This window comes from Adiantum capillus-veneris, chromosome 17, assembly GCF_014529385.1.
Source record: "Adiantum capillus-veneris isolate H3 chromosome 17, ASM1452938v2, whole genome shotgun sequence".
Lineage (NCBI taxonomy): Eukaryota > Viridiplantae > Streptophyta > Polypodiopsida > Polypodiales > Pteridaceae > Adiantum > Adiantum capillus-veneris.
The window spans coordinates 64,185,751-64,196,164 of record NC_140947.1 but is presented as its reverse complement, the minus strand read 5'-3'; positions in this window follow the sequence as shown (position 1 = coordinate 64,196,164).

Genomic DNA, 10,414 nt, shown 5'->3' with positions numbered 1-10,414 from the left:
CTTTCTCAATCTCAATTAGACATTGCATTGTGATATGACTCTCAGAGTCTAACTAATATTCACTTATCTAATACAAAATTAGGGTACTTTTTTGCATTCATCACTCCTTCTCTACACTTATATTTGATGGATCCTCTATAATATGAATTATATCCGGTTGTAAACCTGCCTTTTTGCATTCATCACTCCTTCTCTACACTTATATTTGATGGATCCTCTATAATATGAATTATATCCGTTTGTAAACTTGCCTTGGTCTTTTCCATCAATAACTTTGGGATCTTGATCTGGCAGCTGCCTTCTACCTCTAGGTTTCCACGCTCAAATGATGCAACTAGTGTCTTTCCATCGTTGTGGATCAGTTTTATTCACATGCCAATACTTGTTCCAGTAGTCTCTACAAACTTCCTCGTCGGTCATATTCTTCTTCTTTGCAATGTGTAGTCAATACTGTATCTTCACCCTTTCGTAGTGTGGTGATTCCCTATTTTGCGACCCAGAGTTGTCGGTTTAGGGTTTTAGTCTACACTCTAATCTTGTCTCACTCCTATACATATTGGAAAGGTGAAAAACAAGGTCGTATTTGAACAAAGCCACCCTTTGCCACATCAAACAAGGCATTGAACTCCTCTATAGGTTGATTGCACATTGGTCTGTAGTAACGCGTTTCATTTTCATCAAGGTGAGGCTTAAACCTTGAACTCAAGTTGAAGCTTCACATTGTAACAATTTGTAACAATCTGGACCATTGGAGTTTGATTGTAAATTGCAAACCATTATGGACTTCTTGCAAAGCGAGCTGCTTGTGGACCATCGCATACCATTTTGTTTTATTTTTGCAATTCAATGTTACCGATTGGTCATTGATCATTACAAACCAGCTTTTAACAATTAGAACTATTGCAAATCAGGTTTAAAAAATACAATGGTTGTGGACCTATTGCGGGTTGACTTTTAGCAATTTGGATCGTAGCGGAACGGTTGCGAACCTTTGCGCGCAATCACCGCTACAGGGCCCTCCTCGCTTCGCTTCTCTCTCTTCTGCTCTTTGCTGCCTTTGCACCGACACCCTCGCTGTGCGCCTCCCACGCCATTTCTGCCAACTACAGAGTAGTAAATTTATTTTTTATTTGTTTTTGTATTTTGTTTATTTAATAAAAGCCAAAAAAATCTATTAATTTTTTTAAAAAAAGGGGTTTTAAAATTCATAGAAAATAAAACAAGTCACACATAAATTCACACAATAAAAAGAAGAATGTTTTAAAAATAAAATAAAAATTCATCAAAAATAAAAAATTGATCAAATAAATCACATAAAAGCATAAAATTCATAATCACACAAAAAAATCTCTAAAAAAGGGAAAAAACTTCACCAAAAAATTCAAAAAAAGTAAATATTCATAAAAGCACCAAGTTAAAATTCATTAAAACTCATTAAAAATTCATTAAAGGGGTCTTAAGTCTCATAAAAAATTCATTAAAATTTTTTAATTAGAAAACCTCACAAAAAATCCATAAAAAATAAAAAAAATTGATCAGATAAATAAAAAAAGCATAAAATTTATAAACACTTTAAAAAATCTTTAAAAAAGGAAAAAAACTTCACCAAAAAATTTAAAAAATTGAAAAAAAATTGTAAATATTCATTAAAACACCAATTTTTAAAAGAAAATTCAAAACTTCACAACAAAAAAGTGAGAGTCAAAAAAGAAAAAAAGAGGCAAAAAAAAGGAAAGCAAAAAGGCAAAGCCGAGAGAGTCACACACCGCAAAGCGAGCAAGTCGAGTAGAGCAGCCAGGAAAAAAAAAAAGAGAAGAAGGGAACCAAATCAGAAGAAGAACAACTGAAAAAAGCAAGACAAGAGATGAACTCAAAGTCGTGAGCGGCAGAAGAAATTTCAAAATTTGTCAAAATCAAGCAAAAAACGAACCGAGTGTAACTAAGAAGTCAAAGCATGTAGAGAAATGACCGGTTTGGATACATCCACACGAAACTAAATTTGAAATTGAATTTTTGCAAAAAATTTGGCTGCTAGGGCATTGTTCACGCATCGAAATTGCGACTCGGGGCTAAAAATAGCAGATTTTGGGTGAAAATTAGTGAGTGCGAGTTGCAAAACTTGTGAGAGTTTCAAATTTGGACCTAGAAATAGGGGAATCATTAACAAACAGTTGGTAATCATTCGAGTTGAGATCATCATTGTTCTAGCCAATTTTTGAAAGAGTTGTCGCGATTCAGTCAAGGAGCTAGAATTGATTATACCGACCAAAAACGGGCAAGTGCAAGTAATTGCATTGCAAATTGAGCTTCTAATTGGACGAACAGGGGCACAAATCACATTGGATTGCAGACCCACATTTTCATCATTTCAAAGGCTGCAATCAATTCCGACACTTTTGAGCTAGAGTTAATCAACTCTTGTGAGTCTGAAGAGTAGTCAACTGCCAAAATTTCTTTGACACAAGTAGTTTTATCAAACTTGAGCAGGAGTAGTTATGCTAATCAACACCAGGATCTGTTAGAATAAATTTTTTATAGACTGAGCCAGCATGGACTCAAACAGAGCTAAGAGTTCAAGTACAACAGAGCAAGCCAGTAGCAGTGGAAACATAGGTACAAGTGCAACATAGCAGATTTTACAGCTATATGGCTACAATGGAGATAAAGCCTTATATGAAGATTCAGAAGGCCATAGATACTTGATGAGCAACAAAAGCAACACAGGAGCCATGATCCTCTTAATCAGAGTGAAGCAAGATTCAGAGAACTCCTAGATGTTCCCAGACTTCAGTGGGGCCAGGTATTGCAAGCTCAAAGATGAAGTGCATATAGAAGTTCACAAAGTCAACCCAAGTGTTTATCCAAAAATCTGCACAAGCCAGCAAAACATACAGTTGGTGCATATGCAATCAGGATCATTGTACATGGACTATAGTGGTCAGATCTATAGTCAAAGAACAAAAATCGAACATCCAACATATCAGCCAATTGAAGCCAATCTAATTGGAGAACCAAGCCAAAGACGGTACAGAGGTCAAGATGGAGCAGTCTACAGCTTGATGCTTAGTGTTCTAAAAGAAGATGTCGACAACTTGGCGAGCATAGAAATAGAAGCTCCTTTGCAAGAGCTTGACATGACAGAGCCAAATGAAATACCATCAGTCATGGTGTATTTCCTAGATTGTGGATGAAAAGGTGGACATTTTTATGAAGATTGTCACAGGCACCTAAAAAGCTTAAAATTGATTCTTTGAACAACAAACTCCTGCATGAATCTGGTTAAGATGTCCGGATGTCACAGAATGTTGAAAAGACTGTTAGGTTTGCAAATGATTCTACATTCACTACCACAAATGTGCAATCATTCACGAGTCTAAGGGACACATCAAACAGAATGTTGTTAGCATTGTATGGAACCTATAATTCATATGCACACTAAGTAGACCAAAAAGGGCAACTGTACAAAAAGGATCAACCAATGTTTGAACGGCCCACATCCCAGCTCATAGAAGTGCGTCCAGTGATAGATCAGAAAGGATGGTTCATTTTAGAGGATAGAAACTATTATAGCCCATCCTCTCTAGAGCTGAAGGATATTACCCGAGTGAACCTAGAAATCTGTTCAGAGCCAAAATCTCCTCCATCAGAAATCAAGCTTCGATGTTGTGACCAAACGAGCATATACTTTGACCAAAACAATCGTAGATATAGATGAGAGTCTAAGATCTATGATTCCTTGGGTCCTAAAACCACAAAAGCTCATATCATAGGAGACTCATGGGATAGAAAAGATCAAGGCAAAGATAATGCTATCTACAGCTTGACTGGGGGAATAATTTGTCATGTTTCATGAAGATACATAGGAAACTATGCAAAAGGATTACAGATGCCAAACATCAACAATGCTACCCTAGGAAGGGGGGAGCTGTACATTCATCAAAATCATCTCTTATACCAAGAACCACAATGAAAGTTAGAAGCCCTAGAGCCTCTAGCCAACATACCCCTTCAAAGTAGAAACCATTGAAAGATCATATGTTTTTTGGAAGTTTCCAATTGACCCAGATTCCATCAGATCCTACAACTAAATGCCTCTATGGAGATCATCAGGGACGAAAGTTTCAGCTGATCTCCATAAGTCAAAGTCAAAAGCCAACAAATCCAATAGTGTTTAAACAGCTACATGTGACGAAGATGCATATCGAGATGCAAATGGAAATGAATACCAACAGGTTCACGACCTTGTACAAACCCCTATGGATGGTAAAACTGAAGCCATGTCATAAAATCTAATATCTAACCAACCCAAATGATTTTCTCATATTAAACTGATCACTTAATGTGAGAGAATAAACAGGAACAAGGGTTAGAATATAGACATGTGCTTATAGATCTATCTCAACACGGGGCCAATGGTAAAGGGAGGGCCCAAATGAGAGATGGTCTATCAGAGAGAAAGGCTAACCAATGGATCATAATACCTTAGGGTTAGCTTCATTGAAGACCTCCAATAATATATATAAAAGTCCTTTGACCCTTAGGTAAGCTAGGGCTGTGCTTGAGGTGGGAACCTGGCCCAATCTTGAGGTGCTTGAGGTGGGAGCCCGCCGACCCAAGCTTAGGGTGCTTGAGGTGCTTGATGAATGAGATGCTTGATATGTTTGAGGTGCTTGATGATTGAGATGCTTGATGATTGAGATGCTTGACATGATTAAGATGCTAGGGCTTTACTTGAGGTGAGAACCCAGCCCAAGCTTGAAGTGCTTAAGGGCCAAGCTTGTGGTGGGAACTGGGCCTAGGCTTGAGGGGCTTGAGGTGTCAAAAGTCCAAATTAAATCCCTACAAGGAGGGGGCGAGCCCTACATGAGGGGGGGTGAGAGAGAACACACACACACACACTCACACTCACACAAGGCATGCCTAGTACAAAGAAATCAAAGGGGACACCTGTCAAGTTCCTCCTCATATTGTCCTCATGGTGTGCCTGAAGCCTATTGGTTGGCCACCCAAGGGGTCCAATGATAATTTAGGAGATTTAATTAATTTTATTTGCATTTATCAAGTCCTCTCTCTCAAAGGGGAAGGGGGGACACTTGTCCCAAGGTTACCCTTGTTGCTTGTAATGGCTCTTGCTTGTGATTGGCTAGGCCTGGAGGGGTCCAATGAGCTTCAAGCATGAGCTACAAGGGGGGGTCGACCAAAGCAAGCTAGGGGGTTGCTTAGGGGGTATACTCTCTCTCTCACACACACACTCTCATTATGCATTGTGAAAAGTGCAAGATCTCCCTCTACTTCTCCAAGCAAGTAGAGGTTGAGAGCCTACACCAACACTCTTGGCTATGGAGTGCAAATCCAACCAAGAGCCATGCTTCAAGCTTAAGCTTTGCCATCTTTTCCATCTTTATTACTATGCTATTATGTATGCTAGCAAGAAGAGTTATGATAAGTGAGGAACTAATTCTTTCTCCTATGAAATGTTTCTTCTTCCTCTTCCCTACCCTCATTCCCCGTTAGCTCTCTCCACCTTCGAAGGTGTTTGAGGTCTTGGGGCTGAGGCTTGGGATAGTTAAAGATTTCTTCAAAGTTTATGTATGCTTGTGATGCATGAATCTTCCATATTCATTGCATCATCTATGTAACAAGGAACACAAAGATTGTATTGTAACAAGTCTCTCTTCATGGGAGAAATCATAGTACAAATGCCTATTGGAGGGGGGACCGGCTCCACATAAATCCGGTCCTCAAGTACTGTCATGTTCTCTAAATTCTCTCTCTTGCAAAAGTATTGTTCATGCCAAGTTAACTAATTGCTATGATTATGTTTCTATCTTCAATTATGTTCACCCGCTATGCTCACAAAGTAATTTCTCAAAAGTACTCTCATTAATTTCCGCTACTCTCAAGTTAAATAGGCCAATTCCATTACATTGGTATCAGAGCATTTGGTTTCTCTTTTCTTGCTTAAGAAGAGAGGTCCTTAAGTAGCCTATAAATGGTTGATGTTGTTAACTATATTAGGGTAAGTGGAGCTGGGATCTATTATCGGTTTGATTGAGCCCACTATGTGGGATATGGTGCACACCTCGTGATCTTTGGACTTAGACTTGCCTATGGCTTTACCATTATTGAGCCGTAAGAAGTCCAAAAGGAGCTAGCCCTCGGCAACTCTGCTATGTTAGACTTACTCTGGGAAACCCTGCCTTGCAAGCTGAAGTTACTCAACAACTTCGCGCTTATGGGATTTCCCTTCCTCTCCAAGAGGATAGAGAGCTTATGAGGCCTCTTGAAGAGATACCCAAAAGAAGACTCTCTCCCATACAAGAAGAGGAATCCAAAGAGCAAGAAAGCAAAGAAAGTTTAAGTTCCTTTGAAGATGTGGCTCCACAAAGACGGCGGTCTAGACGATCGTCCACTCCTCCCAAGAGTAAAGATCAACACACAGTCCTTCTCCTCATCATTCCAAAGGATAAGAGAGGAAACAAAGGAAGAAAAGGGCTAGAAAGAGGTCACCCTCTTCTCCTTCTTCTTCACCTTCCTTCTCTTCCAATGAAAGCTATGGATATTCTCTTAGAGAATACAAGAGGGGAGGACATCGCAAATCATACCCTGCATGGCAAAGGTCACAAAAGCTAAATAAGTTCAAGGAGGGAGGAAAGAGTATCTCTTTTCTTACCTATGATGGCACCTTTGGTGCTACCGACAAAGTGTTGGCCTTCATCCAACAATTTGATGCGGCCTTTGGAGATGAGGGCTTCACAGAGTCCGTCAAGCTACACCATGTAGCTATGCACCTTCTATGAACTTCCAAAAATCAGCTTGTCAATGGTGGGCTAGCCTTCATGGCAATGGCGAAGCTCCAAAGACATGGAAAACTCTACGAGTTTCCATCATGAAGAAATTCATTGCAAGCAATGCAAAGGACAAAGTGCTTACCAAATGGTGCAGCTTGAAGCTTCTCTCTCATGAGTCTATCCACAAGTATGTAGACAAGTTTTGGGATTTACATCTCAAGGCTACTACCTTTCAAAAGATAGACTTTGTTGAGAAAAGGAAGCAATTTTGTGCGGGATTACCTGAAGAGATGGCCGAATAAATTAACTCTCAATGGCGTGGTTCTATTAGCAAAGTAATCCATCACACCATGGTTGCTTCACGCATCAATTTCCATCAAGGGGCTAGACGGAATGTCAAGCCCATGGAATACAAAGATAAAAATGATGCAAAGGGAAAAACCAATGCTCAAAATTCTTCCCAAGGCACTTCCAACAACAACAACAACAATCGGTCCAAGGAGAAAGGAGTTTACAAAGGCAAAAAAAAAACTCTCTCCTGAAGAGCTTGAAGCTTTTTGCAAGGACCATAAGTGCTTCAAGTGTTGGGAGAAAGGACATGGTTATCGTTCTTGCCCCAAAAAGAATGCTCGCAATGAGACTCCTAGGGCTTCCACCATCGAAGCTCCAAAAGAGGATGTTCATTGCAAAGGATTATTACTTTCCTATGCTTGGGGAAAGGTAAGAGAGCATGATGCCTTCATCTTGTTTGACCCTGGCTCTACTCACAATTTCATATCAATAGAGTTGGCCACCAAGTTGGGCGTTCAAGATTTCGAGATGGGAGATATGGTAATGGCTCACACAGCTTTCAAGGGATAGCAAGCCTCTGTTACTCCCTTGATTGGGAAGTTGAGGGTTCATGTCCAAAGCTATGTCGACAAAGAAGACTTTTTTATCTCTCCTCTCCAACATGAGGATGCTATGCTAGAGACACCATGGTTTGATTGCATGGCTACCAATATGAAGTTCCTTGAAAGGAGAATCTACTTCACCTATAGGGGAAAGAACATGTATATAGATGCTAGTGAGAGTGGTTGCACCATTCTACTTGTAAATTCTCTTGCTTTTGATAAATCAATGAAGAGCTCTGTTTCTGCGTACATGATTTTTGTCAAAGAGTCTCTAAAAGATCCTAATGTTTCATCAAGTGTAAATGGTAGGAATCAAGAAGAGTTACACTTGTCAATTTTCTAAAAGGATTCCAAGATGTGTTCATCGATGATATCCCTATGGACTTACCTCCAAAACGAGGGGATGATGACCATCGCATTGAGATCTCTAGGAAGATCACCGCTTAACAAGCCTCCTTATCAAGTCTCACAAGCTCAACAAGAGGAGATCATGAGGCAAGTACAGGAATTGGTAGACAAAGGGGTGGTGATTCCTAGTTCCTCTCCCTTTTGTTCTCTAATCCTTTTAGTGCAAAAGAAAGATGGTACATACCGTATGTGTGTGGACTAGAAAGAAGTAAACCATATGACTATCAAAAATATATTTCCCGTGCCTCAGGTAGAAGATCTATTTGATAAGCTACAAGGCTCTACCTACTTCAGTAGGATTGGCCTTAAAGGTGTCTATCATCAAATAAGGATAGTGGATGAAGATATCCTAAAGACCGTGTTTTGCACAACGTTTGGTCTTTATGAATATCTAGTCATGCCTTTTGGCTTAACGAATGCACTAGCTACATTCAATCGTCTAATGGAGAAAATTTTTAGACCTTACCGCAAATTCACTGGAGTGTTCTTTGATGATATCATCATCTACTCCAAGTCTTTGGAGGAACATAAGCAACATCTCCAAGTGATTTTTCAAGCATTTAGGGAGAATAAGCTTTTTCTCAACCAAGAGAAAAGCAAATTTTTCCTTCAAGAGATTCAATACCTAGGTCATATTATCTCTCAAGATGGTATCCGTATGGATCCATCGAAGTTAGAGGTAATAAAAGCATGGCCTAATCCAAGGAATCTACATGAGCTAAGAAGCTCTATTGGTATGTGCGCATACTGTAGACACTTCATAGCAAAATTCTCTCAAGTAGCACGATCATTACATGACTTAACCAAGAAGAACGTTAAGTATGTATGGGCTGCTAAAGAGCAAAATGCTTTTGACAAGCTCAAAGAGAAGCTTACCTCTTAACCCGTCCTCATGCTTGCCGATCTCTCAAAACCATTTGAGGTCCAATGTGATGCTTGTGGTGATTGCCTTGGAGCAATTTTGCTTCAAGAAGGGCATACCATAGCATATGAGAGCCGAAGGCTCAATACTGATGAATGAGTCTTGTGCATTTATGAAAAAGAGCTTTTCGTTGTTCTACATGCCCTAGACACATGCAAGCACTACTTACTGGGGACTCCATTTATTCTACGAACCGACACCAAAGTCTTAAGTATTTCATGACGCAAACCAAGCTCTCCGCCGACAAAGAAATGAGGTGTTTTGCAATTTAATTTTCATATTGCTCACATTGCTGGTAAGCACAATCAAGTGGCTGATGCACTTTCACGACGACCAAAAGTTAATGTGGTGTCTATAGCTACTCACAATGATCTATCTTCTATGATAGATGAGTATGATATTGACCCTAACTTTAGAGACATAATGTTAGCCCTTGCTTTGGGGAAGAAAGAGGAACCATTTACCTTGAAGGATGGTTATCTTCTCCACGGAAATAGGCTATGTGTTACCCATTCCCTTCGTGAGAAAGTTATGTATGAATCCCATTCTCCTCCCTATGCGGGGCATATAGGTATTCAACCTACTCTCCGAGGAGAAGAGACGTATTTCTATTGGCCTACCATGAAAGTGGACATACAAAAGTATGTTTCAAAATGTGTAGTATGCCAAAAGACCAAATATGATAGAGGGAAGTAACCTGAAACACTCCAACCATTGCCTATCCCAAATTCACCATGAGAGAGTATATCCATGGATTTCATCTTTGGATTGCCCAAGTCTATCCATGGGATTATGGACAATAGTCAATAGGTTTAGCAAGCAAGCACACATTATTCTTGTCAAAAGGACTATCAAGGCACACCAAATGGCAACTCTCTTTATATCTCATATTTTCAAACACCATGGATTACCCACATCCATCATGTTAGATAGAGATCCTAGAATGACCAGTAATTTTTGGAAAGGTCTCTTTGAAAATCTAGGGACAAGATTGAATTTCTTTTTGGCCTATCACCCACAAACAGATGGCCAAAGTGAGATAGCCAATCTTACAATACTCGATCTACTCAAGACTTATGTTATGGAAGTAGATCATTGCTCACAACAATGAAAAAACTACTTACCTCTTGTAGATATGCCTATAATAATACTATACATACTTCTATGGGAAAAGCACCTTTTGAGATCATTGAGGGAAGACCTAAAAGTACCTTTCTACTCAAAGTACATGGGAAGATCTTTGCTGTCGAGATGAGTATAGCCGTGACCTACAAGAATCTTTTCAAAAGATTAAGGAGGCTATATCCATATCTCAACAAAGGTAAAAAGCTGATGCTGACAAGCACAGAAGAGCCTTAACATTCAAAGAAAATTATTGGGTCTTGCTTAAGTTTCCTAGG